This window comes from Rattus norvegicus, chromosome 6 (genome assembly GCF_021556685.1).
Source record: "Rattus norvegicus strain SHRSP/BbbUtx chromosome 6, alternate assembly SHRSP_T2T, whole genome shotgun sequence".
Classification (NCBI taxonomy): Eukaryota; Metazoa; Chordata; class Mammalia; order Rodentia; family Muridae; genus Rattus; species Rattus norvegicus.
In genome coordinates, this window is record NC_141539.1 from 141,092,549 (window position 1) to 141,113,492 (window position 20,944).

Consider the following 20,944-nt stretch of genomic DNA (forward strand, 5'->3'; position numbering starts at 1 on the left):
TGCCTCGATATTCATAAGGGAAAGAAGTTAGACAGAAGGGAGACAAATAACCCTATTAAAAATGGGGTTCAGAGCTAAACAAAGAATTCACAGCTGAGGAATGCCTTATGGCTGAGAAGTACGTAAAGTAATGTTCAAAGTCTTTAGTCATAAGGGAAATGCAAATCAAAACTACCCTGACATTCCACCTCACACCAGTGAGAATGGCTAAGATCAAAAACTCAGGTGACAAAAAATGCTGGCAAGGATGTGGAGAAAGAGGAACACTCCTCCAGTGTTGGTGGAAGTGCAGACTGGTAAAACCATTCTGGAAATCAGTCTTTAGGTTCCTCAGAAAATTGGACATTGAACTACCTGAGGATCCAGCTATACCTCTCTTGGGCATATACCCAAAAGATGCCCCAACATATAAAAAGACACGTGCTCCACTATGTTCATCGCAGCCTTATTTATAATAGCCAGAAGCTGGAAAGAACCCAGATGCCCTTCAACAGAGGAATGGATACAGAAAATGTGGTACATCTACACAATGGAATATTACTCAGCTATCAAAAACAACGGCTTTATGAAATTCGTAGGCAAATGGTTGGAACTTGAAAATATCATCCTGAGTGAGCTAGCCCAATCACAGAAAGACATACATGGTATGCACTCATTGATAAGTGGCTATTAGCCCAAATGCTTGAATTACCCTAGATCCCTAGAACAAACGAAACTCAAGAAGGATGATCAAAATGTGAATGCTTCACTCCTTCTTTAAATGAGGAAAAAGAATACCCTTGGCAGGGAAGGGAGAGGCAAAGATTAAAACAGAGACTGAAGGAACACCCATTCAGAGCCTGCCCCACATGTGGCCCATACATATACAGCCACCCAATTAGACAAGATGGATGAAGCAAAGAAGTGCATACTGACAGGAGCCGGATGTAGATCGCTCCTGAGAGACACAGCCAGAATATAGCAAATACAGAGGCGAATGCCAACAGCAAACCACTGAACTGAGAATAGGACCCCCGTTGAAGGAATCAGAGAAAGAACTGGAAGAGCTTGAAGGGGCTCGAGACCCCATATGTACAACAATGCCAAGCAACCAGAGCTTCCAGGGACTAAGCCACTACCTAAAGCCTATACATGGACTGACCCTGGACTCTGACCTCATAGGTAGCAATGAATATCCTAGTAAGAGCACCAGTGGAATGGGAAGCCCTGGGTCCTGCTAAGACTGAACCCCCAGTAACTAGACTGTGGGGGGGAGGGCGACAATGGGGGGAGGGTTGGGAGGGGAACACCCATAAGGAAGGGGAGGGGGGAGGGTGATGTTTGCCCGGATACCGGAATACCGGATACCGGAAAGGGAATAACACTCGAAATGTATATAAGAAATACTCAAGTTAATAATAAAAATAAATAAATAAATAAATAAATAAATAATAAGTTTTCTTCCACTATGATCTCTTTGCTTGTTCTGCTGAATACCTTCATTACTGCCCCTTTGTGTGTTCCTTGACATGCTTTCTGTATTTGTAAAAATGTTGCAGAGCTTTGCCTGTTGTCACAAAAGAAATTACATTTTTTAATATTTTTGTTTTGTTAAAATGACAGTTGTTTTTAACTAACACAATTTTTAATATAAATATCTATAATTAATGATATTTTACAAATGCTCTTTCGTATAATAACACTTCTGTGGTTTCAGATCCCTCAGGATCTCACCAACCATTAAATATAATGTCAATTTTTCAATTGTCAGACTGAAGAAAAACTGTTGGCTTTTATGTATAACAGAGATTATATTCAATCATAATCAGTCTTTTCCTACTGCAAATGAGGAAAAAGCTGCCTTTTCATGCTTTGCCTGATGTGACTCAGTAACCGATGTACACAATTAATTAATGGTGATCCAGATTGTCAAAAAGAATCTTGCATGAAGGGATATAGAACTTAAACATATATTTAGACAGATAAATTTATTCTCACACAAAAAATATTTGAGGGAACATGCCTGTGTTCAACCAATTTTGACATAATGAATTAAAAAACAAGATAGCATATTATCCTTTATTTTGATAGGATTTTTGTCAGAGAAGGCTTCTTAATAAAGGGCAATCTAGGGAATGCCTTTCGGGAAGAAAAATATTCAGTGGACGGCAGGTAATTATCATCAGGAGGATCAAGGGGTATAACAGGGAATTGAACAATGAACTGTCTAGCTCACTGCTCGGCACAGTCCACGTCTTTCATGCTTCCAAAAGAAGCATGACATTTTGGAACAGAACATAGTAAGGCCCTCATTCATGTAGTGTAACCATTTAGATTTATCAGATATGTTTGTTCATCTACCATATATTTTCAGCTTATAACAGTGTCTGTATCAGCAGACAGAAGAAGGAGTCAGGAACCCTGGCACTGGGTATTCCCAGCAAACTTCCCCAAGACTTCACAAAAGATTCAGCCTGGATTTTAGCTGTATTTAAAATAGATTTTTCTTGTCAGTGTTTGTAATTTAGTTCATGGGTTTTTCTAGAAGAACAACAACCAAAAAGTAAGATAAGTGATGAAATATACCTAGATTAAGTAACTCATTCAGCTAAAATACAAATGAAGCTGATATGTTACTGGTGTGCAGAGTTTTTAGGAAAGGCAGTAATATTTGAGAGCTCCTAAGGTGTACAAATAACTGAGTGTGTCCCCAATTACTTTCCCTAATCTGAATAGCACTGAGAATTTTCCCTGAAATCCCTGATGGAGAAGCTTTACCAATGCTGCATATTAACTAAGCAGTTGATCCTTGAGATGTTAGCAAATTTATTCTTATAATTAGAGATTTTTAGCATTTATTTAGTTTAAATTTTGTGTGTGTGTGTGTGTGTGTGTGTGTACTATATGTGTGTGAATGTGTATGTGTCTTAGTCTCTGTGTGTGTGTGTGTGTGTGTGTGTTTAAATTATGAAAAAAAACTTAACTGTTTTAACAGAAGTTACAGATTACAACAAGTACGGGGGACATTCTGAGCAGTTATTAGATAGCATCAACCCAGATGCAGCATTCAATTATTTCTGCACCTCTCACTCTTTACTGACTCTGATACCCATATGAGTTCTGCACCCTCTGTTGGTACTCAGGATTACTCCAGGAAGATTTTTTTCTGGGTTCAAATTGATTGTACCTCATTGTGGCTTGTGCAGTAATAAGTGGCAGTGTCTTTCTCTCTTAACCAGTTCATCTGCAGGTAAAGTCTGCATTTGGAATCATCTCTTGAGATAGTGAATCCATCTTTTAAAGACACCCTCATAATATGTTGCATAATTAATAGATTCAAGTTGAATTTGAGCAACCCACTCCAGCCCATTCCCTGAAGGCTGGCAAACTGAGTCCTTCAGGGTTTACTGAAAGTGACTCCCTGGGTGGGACAGGAGAGTTTTAGAGAATTCCCAGGTTGCACTAGGCCTCCCCCAGTTTCCAGCAGTTGCACTTCACAATGGACACCTGAAAGAGAGAATATTCACAAATACCCACTGTCCCTCTCACTCACATCCATTCACACACTAGGTATATCTTCTTATATATTAACTACCTTTCAAAAGAGTCACAAGGAAAATCCAGCTCTGTCCTAACATTAAGAATGTTCTGTGTTCAGGATTGATCACTAAATGGAAAGATATGTAAATCCAGTGTCTCTCTTAGATGAGTAGGTTCAGGGCTATTTTTAATGAACAGAGTGGAATATTATCTGCATGTCTTCCTGCTATATCATGAGCTCTGGGGGCAGTGAACTTAAAGATGATCAACAGTGATGCAGATGTCTGCATTGAAATAAGGTCAAACTTTTCAGCATCAAAGATCCATTTATTTTCCTGGGGATATAGTTTATTTGGTTTAGTTATTTTTTTTTCATGACTGAAGCCCTGTGTTCATTCTCACAACTGCATATTAGGGAAGATGTTTCAATGGGAGGTCATTGATTTGAAATCTGCTTTGTTTATATAAAACTATGTCAAAACGTGAGAATTAAAAAGAAAACATATTTAGTAAAAATTAACAGGCACCCTAGAAAAACAGGTTGTCAATCTTTATTATGCTTTATACTTGTAAATACTTGTGATGCCTAATATAAATTACTATATAGACTCATACAAAACTAAGGAAAGAAAAACTAAATGTAATAATATGTTTATAATGTATGTATGTGTAATATGCCATGTGTCATAGACAGCTTTCAATCAATGTCAATCAATGTTTACCTAGAACTCGTAACAAAGACAATCAAATATCAGTAAGTAGGTGAATGAGTACCAAGGCTCCTGATGACATTAACAAGTCCTTAAATTTGCAACATGAATCTCATGGCTTGTGCACCAATTCTATGTGGTCAGAAGCAGAAGTTGTTGCCAAAGTAGTAGACTCTCCACACATTTAGGACTGCATTGCATGCTGTACAACTTCATCATTAACCCTAAACAATAAGAAATATATTTAATATTACCTAAATCAAGTCCAGATTATTCTAGTATAAATAAATTTATATAATTATATTTGTGAAGAAATGTAAGATTGCACCCCAATAATTTGTTGGACAACTTCCAACAAAGTATTTTCTTGTGGTGTTAGGTATATTAAAAGAATATTAAAAGGGGTTTTTGTTTTCTGTCATATTGTTGATTTCTATTTTGCTGGCCACGATTATATGATTATTCCTGGTTGGTCCAGTAGCAGTTCCATTCTCTTAGATTTAAGAACTACTTTTTTATTTCAATGTAATTTCACAGTTTCTCCTGTTTTTGTTTCATTAAAGAAGAATCATATCAATAAGGTTAGTCACTGCTAAAGATTTTGACAAGGTATATTGTACTCTAGAGGGATCCTGAGTTGTCATCATTTTATTCCCAGTAATCTTTTTGAAAATTTGACAAGTTTACTATATAAGACTATGTATTATAGGACATATAGACAATAGGACACTCAAAGTGATTATTTCTGATCAAGTGTCTAACCTATGCTTCTGCAACATCTCAGCCAAAGCTGCTTCCTGCTCCTCGAGACTATCTGTTAAATTCAGGATGTAGTTGCAACACTGTATCTCACAAAGTAATATACCACATATTCCTTACATATCACATTGTTGAGGTCCACCCATGCTATAGTGGATGATATCTATGTAGTCATTGTGGCATAGCATTTGAACTTCTGAACATAATTAGTAGTATCACTTCCAGGACTAATAATGCCAATGGACTTTAGCCCCAGTTTGCTCCTCTGTTTCACCCAGTGAATACAGTAGCAGAAAATATAGAACAAGAAATCTTGAAGGATTTCTTCACCCATACCACAATTTTCCCCAACTCAACCACAGACTGCTGGAACTGGACCTGGGAGTGGATACCTGTGGAAATAAAAGCAGAATTCATGTCATTGTCATTTGGTTGTATGCTCCTTCCTCAAGTCTGAAACTTTTAGGACTTACCTGTATTGGAGACACAAGGAAGAGAACAATCCAGCTTCATGTTATGGTAAGGACCTCATATGCTCAGTGACTGAAGAGGATAATGATCACATGTTCTTTTGTGTTGTGGACATCCCTTAATTCGTAACTATGTACTCATGGAAGTTGCATAGTCATATAACAGGGTATTTCTTAGCTAAGTGCCTAGTCAAGATGGAGGAGGAGGACATAGAAAATAACTGGGTCAGTCAGGAGGATGCTGAGGTCCAAGTTCTAATCCTGTCCAAGGAAGTATCCTTCAAAGTTATCTGTGTAGTCTCTGTAGAAATGACTTTTATATCTAAGCTATCAATTCAGAAATATTAGCTCCATTGTAGACAATTGTTCCTCTTTGTAACAAAAATAATTTACTGGTGTAAGGTAGTGATGAGGATAATGGTAACTGGAAACTTAAAAAAAAAACTAAGTCATAAGAACTTACAACCTTTTTTCATGTATATGGAACTAATATTTGGTTTTCCATAATGGTATAAATTACAAAACTTACACAAATGACCAGAAGTTAAAATGACTCTGAAACATTTGGGTGTAGGACCATAAAAGACACTCTGGTTCCCAGTTGAATAAAAGCTTGAAACACTGGAACAGATGGTAGGAATTTAGGCTGACTTCTAGAAAGCCAGGCTCCGTTCTATACTCACAGTCATCCATAGATTTGTGGTGATCTCTACAATAAGGTCAATGACCCAAGCCCCTCTAGATGCAAAGGAAATGGCCAAAGGTCATGTAAACTCCATTGCAATGAATTATCTAAAGGTCTAGTGGCTTAGCTAATAAACTCTCCTTTCTAGACCCTCCTCCCTGCAAAAGTCAGTTAACCTCAAGTCCCCCCTGAGAAGTGTGGTATAGTTTACACATCCACCTCCCTCCATGAAATAAATTTGTGAAAATCATGGACTGTCTGTTTTCATCTCTATCACTTTTCTGTTCTCCCAGCCACCACCACCAAGTCTGCAGCTAACCACATCAAGTCAAAAAAACAAAACAAAAAAAAAAAAAAAACAAAAAAAAAAACTCAATCCCTGTGGGACCAGCCAAGCTTCCCCTCTTTCCCCATCAACCCCTGCTAGATCCAGATCACAGGCCTATTCCATTCTCAGCTCTTCCACTGCAGCATTCCAGTGCTTGCCTGGATGCCCAAGAGTGTGAGAGTTAGACTGCCTCAGTCTCCTTGCATAAACCTGAGCTATTTCCAGCTAAGTCTTTATGTCAGACCGCACTTCCCCACCCACAGCGTGGTGACCCAGGAATGTCCTATGGACAGATATCCACCTTGTGATTTTGTGGGAGAAAAATGGTCAACTTCCCAAATCCTGCCTCCCTGAGAGGCTGAGCCCTGTGGTGGAATATATGTGGTACCACCCACATTAACCCCACTAACATTCATACAATATTTTCAGGAATATGTAAATTATAGAAACACTATAATAGCCTGCCATCAAATGACTGAATGAAGAAAGCATGGTATATGTACAACTGCAAAAAATAAGCAAACTTGATCACTGGTAGAAAAGTGAGTGCAATTGGTTTTAATTTTCTTAAGTAAATTAAGACCTCAAAAATTAATGTTATATGAGTCATTCATGTGTAGTTCTTAGATATGGCATAGATAGAAAAATATTCATGCAAATAATTAGTAAAGTAGAAATGGAACTGCTGGAAATAAATAGACAATATTGTATCACGGGGATACGACGAGGACAGATGTTATGAAAGAAATAGGCACAGTATAAATAGATTCTTGCATAAAAATTTCAGACATGTAAAATTGCCATTTTCCCTTTTAAATATTTTTTGTTTATTCATTGAAATTTCTAGTCATGATTACTATATATTATAATAATATCCACCCCTACTACATCCATCTGCATTCCCTTTGTATCCTTCAAAAGAAAAGGTCTCTTTCCCAAAAATTTTATGTTTTGTTTTATTAAAGAGTAAATCATTTATTTCAATTAATTCTATCCATGTTAATGTGGCTGGCAGCTCTTCACTAGGTGAAAGACAAATTCCAATGGGCTCCATTCCAAAGAAAATTTATTCTAACTTACTGAGCAGAGATTCAATTTCAGTAACTGTTCAGCTGGCATGGAATCTAAGGTGGTCCTCATTTTTCTGTGTTATAATGTTTTTTTTTTACAATTTTTTTTAGACAAGACAAATGTTGAGTCAAAAGTTTTGCCTCCCCCATTTCAAGACTCTGATACTCCCTGGAAATTCTCCCATCTCTGCTCCCTCCCATGCTTCATAGTTCCATTCATTCTCCTGATCTTCTGGCCCTTTCTCCTGTCTGTCCCTCCACCTGATCTGCCACCTCCCCTGACTCCAGGCCCCCTATATTTTCCCACCTGTTCCTTTCCATGCTTTGCCTCCTATGATGGTCTGTACCCCTTTATACATGATATCCAAACATCCTCACTTGAGTTTTCCTTCTTGCTTAACATCTGAGAAGTGGTCAGGATTTGAGATATAAATATATAAAAAAATAAATCTGCAATAGTATTACAATTTGCTTTTACATGGTACATGGCAAACATGTTTCAAGACCTACATATAAGCCATAGCCGACAGCTTATCAAATTAAGCTTTCTGCTTGTTTGTGAGTCTAAGATATCAAACTGATATTGTCAAATTTGCTGGGAGGAACCTTTTAATTGTCAGCTATATCAAATTTCCACATGTGGTAATTTTCACTGGTTTAACTTATATGGTTCTTGTGCTTACAAATATAGCTACTTAGAGTGCATGTGTTCAACAAGAACAGGTCAGTCCCTGAAGATTGCTCCTCATGGCTCTACAACCCAGTTTTTGTATCTCATGTTCTTGCCACTTCCAGTTTTCTCATGGTCCCATGGGTGTTTTAGTGCAGTTGATACATCTGTGGCTAAGTACTCCTGTCAATCATTCTCTGCATTTTGACTTTGACTCATATAAATAACTTAGTATTCATTGCATATTTATTATACACAATTAATGTTTACTTTATTGTGATTTTGAACACAGAAGCCTCTCTGCCCAGTGTCACCACCGAGAACATTTTAATGCAAAGTTCATAATTATACTAGTATCAAAATTTGTGAATGTTGACGACGTTTATTATAGAAATTGGTTTAAAGAGTGTAAATTACTTCTAATTGATACAAAACAGGTAGTATGTGATAATCACCTTTGAAAAATTAAGAGATGTAAGCATCAAATAGTATTATTATATTAGATATTTTCTAAACTATTAACATTTTGTGTTTTTTTTTTTTATGTGAGCCACATTTTATGTACTACTCCAATACAAATGGTAGTCTTGGTTGACTGATGAAGGCACCACCCATCTCAAATTTTTAACCTAGAAATTTATCTGACCAAAAGAAGAACAGAGACAAAAATGTAACAGTGATTGAAGGAAGAGACAACCAGGGACTGTGCCACCCGGGGATCCATCATGTCTGCAGTCACCCAATCCTACATTATTGCCATGGTGAACAGGAGGTACTTGCTGACAGGAATCTAGTGTGGTGTTTCTTGAGGAGGTTTGGCCAGCAACTGACCAATGCAGATGTGGATGCTTGGGGACAACATTAGATTGTGCTCAGGGAAACTGGTAATGTAACTGGCAGAAGAAATGGTGGAGCAGAGGAAGATTGCAATTCCTTAGAAGAACCACATTCTGGACACACTACACAGTTCTCCCAGCATCTAGATCACCCACCAAGGAATGTACCTGGAGGCTCCAGATACATGTGTAGTGGAGGATTGCCTTGCCTTTTAACATTGGGATTGGAGGCTTTTGGTCCTGGTAAGGTCTGATTCACAAATGTAGGGGATTGCAGAAGCAGTGGAGCATACATGGGCACGGATATGTGTGGAGAAGCACTCTCATAGCTATATAGGAGAGATGGGAGGACAGATGTAAGATGGGGGTTTGATGGAGTGGTAACTGGAAAGTGGGATATCATTTGAGATGTAAACAAATGCGATGATTGATAAAAAATAAAATTAAAATTAAAATAAAAAAAAACAGAATTTAAAACATTTTCAAAGAAATAGTAGATCATGTCTGTAACAACATGGGGAAAATGGTCCTCACTTCTATGTGTCTGCTCCGAATTGTTCACACAATACAGTCCTGCAAATTATCAGGTTGAATACTCCACACTGATTGTGGTTAAAACTCAGCAAAAAGGGCCTTGAAACTCCTTCTCCATGAGAAAATATTGTCAGGTTCTAGTTTTCCAATTGAGTAATGCACTTCACAGTGAGAAACACTGTCTTCCTGGGGGTTTAAAATGTCTTTCAATTGTGACATTTTTGGGTCTGAAGCTTCACATGAGGTTAACACGAATGTCAGGACCTACTTGCAGTGATCTCTGTTAAATTTTGTGTCTCTCATTACACATAGAATATGGTCTCTGGAGCTTGCATGTGGATAAGTGGGAGGAAAACCTGTGCACACCCAGGAAACACTCTTACCCTCACCATTACCTCTCTGCCCCTGCTCCTCAGCCTCTACACTATCAATTATTATTTTTTCCATTTCCTGTTTCATCACAATGCTAAGGATGATATGAAATTTGTGTCCTTTGCTAGATCATAAATGGATTATTGATCTCTCCTAATCCAAGATTTGGAACCAAGATGGGAGATGAGGTGGAAAGGTAGTAGTCAGAAGAATATGTAGACAAGTTCTATGAAATGGCACTTTAATCACTCAATGAATGTGGAAACCTTCATAAAGGAAAGACACACGAATAGGATGGGCAAAGACTGAATATGAAAATTGTGACAGGAGGAATGGTGGGTGGAGGAAGGATGCAATGATGAGGATACTGTTTAATTCTTTCTTTCCCATACAGAATATTTAAAGGGAAGTTATAAGATTTCCTACTTACTGGTCTGGTTCTTTTTCTGCTAAATATTTTATTTCTGCACATACATGTGTTTTTTGGCATATTATCTGCATTTGTCACAATGTAACAGAAACTTACCTGTTTCTCCACAGAAATTACTTGTTTTATTTCGTTATGTTTGTGTTTAATGTAAATGGCAGTTTTATCACCTTAAGGCTATTTTTAGTATAAATGACTATATAACAAAATTTTTAGAAGGCCCTAATGTGTCTGGGCCCTGATGTTGTTTCAGATCCTTACTTATCTGATAAAACAATAGATGTGTACAATTATTTAATGGTTTTCTAAATTCTCTACAAGAAACTTATACGAAGGGATATATAAAATAAGCACATGTTTTTAGAGAAAAAAAAATGTTCTAACATCAACTTTGTCCCATATTGATAACTGTTTTCTACAAATAATAACATAGTGAACTAAAAACAAGAAACAACTTCAAAATTAATTGTGAGGATGGGATTACTGTAACAGCAATGTCTTAGATTGAGGTCCAACATGGGAATGACTTTCAAGAAGACAAAGATTCCGTGGTCAGCATTTAATTGTCTGGATGAGGGTCCATGTGTCTGACAGATAATTACTCTCCAGACCACTGCCCAGCAAGAGACTCATCGGGTATTCTTCCCAAAGTGGCACAGGATGGTGGAACGGAACATGGTCAATCCTTCATCCATAGAATATTAATATTTAGATTTACCACACAGGTATTTTTCTTAATCGTTTAGTTTTACAGTTTGTAATAGTGTCTATATCAGGAGACAGAAGAAGGCGTCAAGAAAATTTGGACCAAACATTTTCCAAAATATTTCCCAAATTCTAAACAAGTGATAGATCCTGGGCCTCAGATGAATTTAAGGTAGCGGGCTCTTGTCAGTGTTGAGAACATTGGTTGCATGTTTTTCTAGAAGAATAGCAACAACAAAAATGTCATATCTATGATTAAGCAGATAGAGATTAAGTAACCGAGTCAGCTTAAAACACAAATGAGGCAGATCTATTACTGATATGCAGAGTTTTTAGGAAAAGCAGTAATACTTGAGACCTCCTAGGGTTTATAAATAACTGAGTATGTCCCCATTTTTTTTCATATTCTGAATACTACTGAGATAGTCCTGTGAATTTTCTGAAGGAGAAGCCTCGCCAAACCTGCAAATCTTTTTAAGCATTTGACTGTGGAGATTTTAGCATAATCATTTCTAAAATTAGAGAACATTTTAGGATTTAGGATTCCTTTAGTTTTAACTCTTTGTAGATGAACTATCTTTATGTGCCTGTTTACCTGTGTGTCTCTGTGTGTTTAAATCAGGAAGAAAAAGCGTTTTCACAGAAGTTACAAAATATACCAAACACAAGTACATGGAACATTCCATGGAATCATTAGATGGCATGACAACAAATGTTAACATTCAATGATGTCTGCACCTAACTCTACAGTGACTATGATATCCATGTGAAATCTGTGCCCTCTGCAGGTACTGAGTGTTCCTGCAAGGAGGTTTCTGTCTGAGTTTACACTGATGGCTCCTCATTGTGTGTAGTACAGTAATAAGTGGCAGTGTCTTCCTCTTTTAAGCTGTTCATCTGCAAGTAAACGCTACTTTTGGAATCATCTCTTGAGATGGTGAATCTTCCTTTCACAGACTCCACATAGTCGGTTGCATAATTGTTAGATTTGTCTTTAATTCGAGCAATCCACTCTAGTCGCTTATCTGGAGACTGGCGAACCCAGTGCATCCAGGCCGTACTGAAAGTGAATCCTGAGGTGGCACAGGTGAGTTTTAGAGATTTCCCAGGCTGCACCAAGCCTCCCCCTGTTTCCACGAGCTGCACCTCACAATGGGCACCTGCAAACACAGAGAATCCATTTAGTAAACTGTCACTCACATTCAATCACACACTCAGTATATCTTATTTTGTATCAAATACCTTTGAAAAGTACAAGAAGGAAAACCCAGACCAGGCCTAACTCCATGATGGATATTCTGAGTTCAAACCTGCTCACTGAATGGGAAGAACTGTGAATCCCGAAATGAGTGTCTCTGTTAAAGCTGTAGGCTTCAGGGCTGATTTTCATGAACAGTTGGGGACATTATTTGCATGAATCCCTCCTCTAATATAACATCATTTGTGATAGCCTTAGAGGAAACAATGAGTATTATCGATGTCTAAGAAGAAGTATGGACTGAAGTTGCATTTGTTGCATCAAAGTATGTCTAATTTTCCTAGGACACAGGGAACTTGTAAAAACATTTTTTGCATGCCTACAACATGGTGGTTAATCCAGTAAAGAAACATGTTAGTAGAACGATGTGTTTGATTAAAACTTGGAATGTATGAAATCCTGTCTCAACAAAGAAAACAGAAAAAGAAAGAAACATCATTTATAGTGTGGATTTATAGTTATTACCAAAATGTTTTGTAATCTTACTCTGATGAACATGTGAAAATAGACTGCTGTCCTCATAATAATTATAAAATAAATTCACCATACAAACATAAACACTATCTGATATTATTCATTGATTAAGTAAAAAAAATGGTTCTGTGCTTACCACTTACCTCCTCTAATGATGACCTCCTTATTTTTCCTATCATGATGTTGTTCATCAAGGGTCTTCTCCTTGTACTTGGCAGAAGTACTCATGTAAAAAATGGAAGATATATGTCCAAGAATACAATGTCTACCCATTCCAAATGTAGCACTCGTGTAGAAATGACTCTTAGTGCTATATACAAGCATGAATTTCTAGAGAAAGAATGCCAAAGAATGGTTATAACTTGTTCAAACAATTCAAGAGGATATGAATATACCTAAAGACTACATTATTTCATCAACAAATACAACTCAAAAGGAATTGAATGAAATGTGAAAGACATCCAAGATATAAAAATAAAAAAGGAAAGATGTGCAAAATAATTAGAATTTGATATAATTCTTAAATAGAAACTTAGTTATTATGAAATATACCATCAGTCATCAGTGGAAGGACACAGTAATAGAATGAATCATGTCAAAAAACTGAGCATCCAAACTGAAACATAATGTAAAGTTATAGTGTCACATATTAACAGTCAATTAGAAAATTTTAAAATGTAAGTGACTAAAATAATGAAATGTTTTGGAACACCAAACTGAGATCAATCTAATATTTGTATTTTGTTTGCATTCAATAAAGGGAATAATATTCCATCAAAAGTATAGAGAATATACTTGCTACAAAAATAAAATAAGATTTCCTAAACCTACAAAAAATTATCATCTAGTTAAAAGGGTGATAAAAATAAAACACCAAATTGGGAGAAAATAGAAGCTCCCTGTGACATATTACAGCTAGAATAGGTTTTTAAAAAATGAAATATTTTTAAAAAGGGATTTTGAAATGTACAAGAGAGGCAAAGCCACTTATTAAGGCAAGTGCATCAGAATAACACCTGTGTATTTGACTGACTAACGCAGACAATTATTGGTAGTAAAACCACATGTTAAAATTGGAGGAATAATATGAACTTTCAACATTGAGAAAGTTTAAAGATACATATTATCACTTACCAATCTCCACAAAGAAAACAGAAGTGTTTAAAATGAAGAAAATAAATACAGTGTCACATAGAAGCAGTAACCAATTCAGGAATAGTTAAGCTCCAGTTCTAAGAAAGTGCAACAAATAACAAAATTACAAAAATTACTATAATTCTTCTAATAACCAAGACTGTATTAATGGCCTCAATTATATAATAAGGAATACAGACAAGATTAGGTTAGGAAACGAGAACACTCTTGTTGCTGCCTTGAAAACACACATCACCATTACAGCACAGATCATCTTTGATTAAAGTTTGGAAAAATGTTCTCCCAGCAATTGGAATTAAAATATAAGTAGAATGGCCATTCTGTCATGTAATGTTATTGATGTCAATCCATAGGCTAAATAGAAGAAATAAATGAAACCTTCTCACACACAATAAGAAAGACACATCCCAACCTCGCTGATCTCCGCCAGTCCCAAACCCCTTGGCAGAGAGAGCTCACAGCCCAGACAGGTAGGCACTCCTGAGACTGCAGAGCAGAAGAGACCACCAATACTGCCCACCCCTGCCCACATCTCTGGCCCAAGAGGAAACTGTGTACGGCCTCTGGGAACCGGAAGATAGGCGCACTGGAGCTGCAGGTCCCCTGCGCTCCAGACACTGCCAGGACCTGAAATGACCGGATCAACAGTTCTCTGCACCCAAATCCCATGGGAGGGAGAGCTAAACCTTCAGAGAGGCAGACACGCCTGGGAAGCCAGAAGAGACTACACACTGCCCACATTTCTGACTCCAGAGGAAAACAACTAACACCATCTGGGACCCTGGCACAGGGGCTTCTGGGAAAGGCAGCACAGGCCCTCCTGGTTGCAGCCCTCACAGAGAGCTCCAAAACAACACCCCACAAGCAAACTCGAGTCGCGGGACCACAGGCAAGACCAACTTTTCTGCTCCAAGCAATCTGCCTGGTGAACTCATGACACAGGCCCACAGGAACACCTGAAGACCAGTAGAGAGAAAAAACTACACGCCCGAAAGGAGAACACTCTGTTACCATAACTGGCTGAAAGAAAACAGGAAAACAGGTCTACAGCACTCCAGACACACAGGTTTATAGGACAGTCTAGCCATTGTCAGAAATAGCAGAACAAAGTAACACTAGAGATAATCTGATGGCGAGAGGCAAGCGCAGGAACCCAAGCAACAGAAACAAAGACTACATGGCATCATTGGAGCCCAATTCTCCCACCAAAGCAAACACAGAATATCCAAACACACCAGAAAAGCAAGATCTAGTTTCAAAATCATATTTGATCATGATGCTGGAGGACTCCAAGAAAGACGTGAAGAACTCCCTTAGAGAAACACAGGAAAACATTAATAAACAAGTAGAAGCCTACAGAGAGGAATCGCAAAAATCACCGAAAGAATTCCAGGAAAACATAAATAAACAAGTAGAAGCCCATAGAGAGGAGTCACAAAAATCCCTGAAAGAATTCCAGAAAAACACAATCAAACAGTTGAAGGAATTAAAAATGGAAATAGAAGCAATGAAGAAAGAACACAGGGAAACAACCCTGGATATAGAAAAGCAAAGGAATAGACAAGGAGCTGTAGATACGAGCATTATCAACAGAATACAAGAGACAGAAGAGAGAATCTCAGGAGCAGAAGATTCCATAGAATTCATTGACACAACTATCAAAGATAATGTAAAACAGAAAAAGCTACTGGTCCAAAACATAGAGGAAATCCAGGCCTCAATGAGAAGTTCAAACCTAAGGATAATAGGTATAGAAGAGAGTGAAGGCTCCCAGCTCAAAGGAGCAGTAAATATCTTCAACAAAATTATAGAAGAAACTTCCCTAACCAAAGAAAGAGATGCCCATAAACATACAGGAAGCTTAAAGAATTCCAAATAGATTGGACAAGAAAAGAAACACCTCCCGTCACATAATAGTCAAAACACCAAATCACAAAATAAAGGGAAAAAGGTCAAGTAACATATAAAGGCAGACCAATCAGAATCACACCAGACTTATAGCCAGAGATTATGAAACCCAGAAGATCCTGGTCAGATGTCATACAGACCCAAAAGAACACAAATGTCATCCAATATTACTGTATCCTGCAAAACTCTAAATTAACATAGATTGAGAAACCAAGATATTCCATAACAAAACCAAATTTACACAATATCTTTCTACAAATTCAGCGCTACAAAGGATAATAAATGATAAAGTCCAACATAAGGAGGCAAGCTACACCTTAGAAAAAGCAAGAAACTAATTGTCTTGGCAACAAAACAAAGAGAAGAAAAGCACACAAACATAAACTAATATCTAAATATGAATATAACAGGAAGCAATAATCACTATTCCTTAATATCTCTCAACATCAATCGTCTCAATTCCCCAATAAAAAGATATAGATTAACAAAATTGATACACAAAGAGGACACTGCATTCTGCTGCCTACAGGAAACACACCTTAGAGACAAAGCCAGACTGTACCTCAGAATGAAAGGCTGGAAAACGACTTTCCAAGCAAATGGTCTGAAGAAGCAAGCTGGAGTTGCCATTCTAATACTGAATAAAATTGATTTTCAACTAAAAGTCATCAAAAAAGATAAGGAACGACACTTCATATTCATCAAAGGAAAAATCCACCAAAATGAACGCTCAATCCTAAATATCTATGCTCCAAATAAAAGGGCACCTACATACACAAAAGAAACCTTACTAAAGCTCAAAACACACATTGCACCTCACACAATAATAGTAGGAGATTTCAACACCCCACTCTCATCAAAGGACAGGTCATGGAAACAGAAATTAAACAGAGACGTAAACAGACTAAGAGAAGTCATGAGCCAAATGGACTTAACAGATATTTATAGAACATTCTATCCTAATGAAAAAGGACATACATTCTTCTCAGCACCTCATGGTACTTTCTCCAAAATTGACCATATAATTGGTCATAAAACAGGCCTTAACAGATACAGAAAGAGAGAAACAATCTCATGCGTCCTATCGGACCACAACGGGCTAAAGATGGTCTTCAATAATAATAAGGGAAGAACACCCACATATGCATGGAAGTTGAATAATGCTCTACTCAATGATAACCTGGTCAAGGAAGAAATAAAGAAAGAAATTAAAGACTTCTTAGAATTTAATGAAAATGAAGGTACAACATACCCAAAGTTATGGGACACAATGACAGCTGTGATAAGAGGAAAACTGATAATTCTGAGTGCCTGCAGAAAGAAACAGGAGAGAGAAAATGTCAGCAGCTTGACAGCACACTGAAAAGGTCTAGAACAAAAAAGAAGCAAATATACACAGGAGGAGTAGAAGGCAAGAAATAATCAAACTCAGAGAAGAAATCAACCAAGTAGAAACAAAAAGGACCATAGAAAGAATCAACAGAACCAAAAGTTGGTTCTTTGAGAAAATCAACAAGATAGATAAACCCTTAACCAGACTAATGAGAGGACACAGAGAGGGTGTACACATTAATAAAATCAGAAATGTAAAGGGAGACATAACTACAGAATCAGAGGAAATTCAAAAAATCATCAGATCCTACTACAAAAGCCTATATTAAACAAAACTTGAAAATCTGCAGGAAATCGAAAATTTCTTAGACAGATACAAGGTACCGAAGTTAAATCGGGAACAGATAAACCATTTAAACAACCCCATAGTTCCTAACGAAATAGAAGCAGTCATTAAAGGTCTCCCAACAAAAAGAGCCCAGGTCCAGATGGGTTTAATGCAGAATTCTATCAGACCATCATAGAAGACCTCATACCAATACTATCCAAACTATTCCACAAAATTAAAACAGAGAGAGCACTACCGAATTCCTTCTATGAATCCACAATTTCTCTTATTCCTAAACCACAAAAAGACCCAACAAGGAAGAGAACTTCAGAGCAATTTCCCGTATGAATATCGATGCAGAAAAACTCAATAAAATTCTGGCAAACTGAATCCAAGAACACATCAAAACAATCCTCCAACATGATCAAGTAGGCTTCATCCCAGGCATGCAGGGATGGATCAATATACGGAAAACCATCAACGTGATCCATTATATAAACAAACTGAAAGAACAAAACCACATGATCATTTCATTAGATGCTGAGAAAGCATTTGACAAAAATCAACACCCCTTCATGATAAAAGTCCTGGAAAGAATAGGGATTCAAGGCCCATACCTAAACATAGTAAAAGCCATATACAGCAAAACAGTCACTACCATTAAACTAAGTGGAGAGAAACTTGAAGTAATCCCACTAAAATCAGGGACTAGAAAAGGCTGCCCACTCTTTCCCTACTTATGCATTATAGTTCTTGAAGTCCTAGCCAGAGCAATCAGAGAACAAAAGTAGATCAAGGGGATACAGATTGGAAAAGGAGAATTCAAAATATCACTATTTGCAGATGATATGATAGTATATTTAAGTGATCCCAAAAGTTCCACCAGAGAACTACTAAACTTGATAAACAACTTCAGCAATGTGACTGGGTATAAAATTAACTCAAATAAATCAGTAGCCTTTAACAAAAGAGAAACAAACCGAGAAAGAAATTAGGGAAATGACACCCTTCATACTATCCCCAAATAATATAAAATACCTCTGTATGATTTTAACCAAGCAAGTAAAAGATCTGTACAATAAGAACTTCAAGACTCTGAAGAAAGAAATTGAAAAAGACCTCAGAAGATGGATAGATCTCCCATGCTCATGGACTGGCAGGATTAATATGGTAAAAATTGCCATTTTACCAAAAGCAATCTACAGATTCAATGCAATCCCCATCAAAATACCAATCCAATTCTTCATACATTAGACAGAATACTTTGCAAATTCATCTCGGATAACAAAAAACCCAGGATAGCTAAAACTACCCTCAACAATAAAAGGAGTTCTGGGGGGAATCACTTTCCCTGAACTCAAGCAGTATTAAAGAGCAATACTGTTAAAAACTGTATGGTATTGGTACAGAGACAGACAGGTAGACCAGTGGAATAGAATTGAAGACCCAGAAAAGAACCCACACTCCTATTGTCACTTGATTTTTAACAAAGGAGACAAAACCATCCAATGGAAAAATATAGCTTTTTCAGCAAATAGTACTGGTTCAAGAAGATTTCAGCATGTAGAAGAATGCAGATTGATCTACTCTTATCACCCTGTTCAACACTTAAGTCCAAGTGGACAAAGGACCTCCACATCAAACCACATACACTCAAACTAATAGAAGAAAAAGTGGGGAAGCATCTTGAACACATGGCCACTGGAGAAAATTTTCCAAACAAAACACCAATGGCTTATGCTCCAGAATCTTTGAAAGGACTGAAAAAGATTTAAGGGGCTTGAGACCTCATATGAACAGTAATGCCAAACAACCAGAGCTTTCAGGACTAAGCCACTACTCAAAGACTATACATGAACTGACCCTGAGCTCCAACCTCATAGGTAGCAATGAATAGCCTAGTAAGAGCACCGGAGGAAGGGGAAGCCCTTGGTCCTGCCAAGACTGAACCCCCTGTGAATGGGATTGTTGGGCGGAGGGTGGTAACGGGGAGGATAGTGAGGGAAACACCCATATAGAAGGGGAGGGGGAGGGGTTAGGGGGATGTTGGCCTGGAAAGTGGAAGGGGAATAACAATCAAAATATATATAAGAAATACTCAAGTTGAGCTGGAGAGAAGGCTCAGTGGTTAAGAGCACTGACTGCTCTTCCAGAGGTCCTGAGTTCAATTCCCAGCAACCACATGGTGGCTCACAACCATCTGTAACGAGATCTGATGCCCTCTTCTGGTGTATCTGAGGACAGCTACAGTGTACTTATATATAATAAATGAATAAATCTTTAAAAAAATAAATACTCAAGTTAATAAAGGTGGGGGGAAAAAGAATCGACAAATGGAATCTCAGAAAACTGCAAAGCTTCTGTAAGGCAAAGGACACTCACTGTTGTTAGGACAAACGGCAAACAACAGATTGGGAAAATAACCTTTCCAATCCTACAACTGACAGAGGATTTACATCCAAGTATACAAAGATCACAAGAAGTTAGACTGCAGAGAAACAAATATCCCTATCAAAAAATGAGGTTCAGAGTTAAACAAGTTATTCAAAGCTTAGGAATGCTGAATGGCTGAGAAACACCTAAAGAAATGTTCAACATACTTAGTCATAAGGGAAATGCAAATCAAAACAACCCTGAGATTTCATCTCACACCAGTCAGAATGGCTAAGATCAAAAATTCCAACAACAGCAGTTGCTGGCAGGGATGGGGAGAAAGAGGAACACTCCTTCATTGTTGGTGGGATTGCAGACTGGTACAACCATTCTGGAAATCAGTCTGGAGGTTCCTCAAAATATTAAACATTCAACTACCTGAGGACCCAGCTATACCTCTCTTGGGAATTTACCCAAAAGATGTCCCAGCATATAAACAAGATACATGCTCCACTATGTTCATAGCAGCCTTATTTATAATAGCTAGAAGTTGTAAAGAACCCAGGTGCACTTCAACAGAGGAATGGATACAAAAAAATGTGGTACATCTACACAATGGAATACTACTCAGCTATCAAAAGCAATGATTATGAAATTCTTAGGCAAATGGATGGAACTGGAAAATATCATCCTGAGTGAGGTAAGCCAATCACAGAGAAACATACATGGTATGCACTCATTGATAAGTGGATATGCCCAAAGGCTCAAATTACCCTAGATTCACAGAACACATGAAATTCAATAAGGATGACCAAAATGTGAATGCTTCACTCCTTCTTTAAAAGGGGAACAAGAATGCCCTTTGCAGGGAATAGGGAGGCAGTGTAGAACAGAGGCAGAGGGAACACCAATTCAGAGCCTGCCCCAAATGTATCCCATACATATACAGTCACCCAATTACACAAGATGGATGAAGCAAAGAAGTGCAGGCCGACAGGAACCAGAGGTAGATCTCTCCTGAGAGACACAGC

The 20,944-nt window shown here is 37.6% G+C and overlaps 1 pseudogene across 1 annotated transcript; it reads right to left on the reverse strand.

Moving 5' to 3' along the window:
* Positions 1-11,910: 11,910 nt before the first annotated feature.
* Positions 11,911-12,462, reverse strand: LOC691892 (immunoglobulin heavy variable 3-73 pseudogene; annotated as a pseudogene). The gene is made up of 2 exons (XR_015622649.1): positions 12,328-12,462; positions 11,911-12,245 (listed from the first exon to the last, which is right to left on the reverse strand). The product of XR_015622649.1 is annotated as an immunoglobulin heavy variable 3-73 pseudogene (transcript).
* Positions 12,463-20,944: the final 8,482 nt, after the last annotated feature.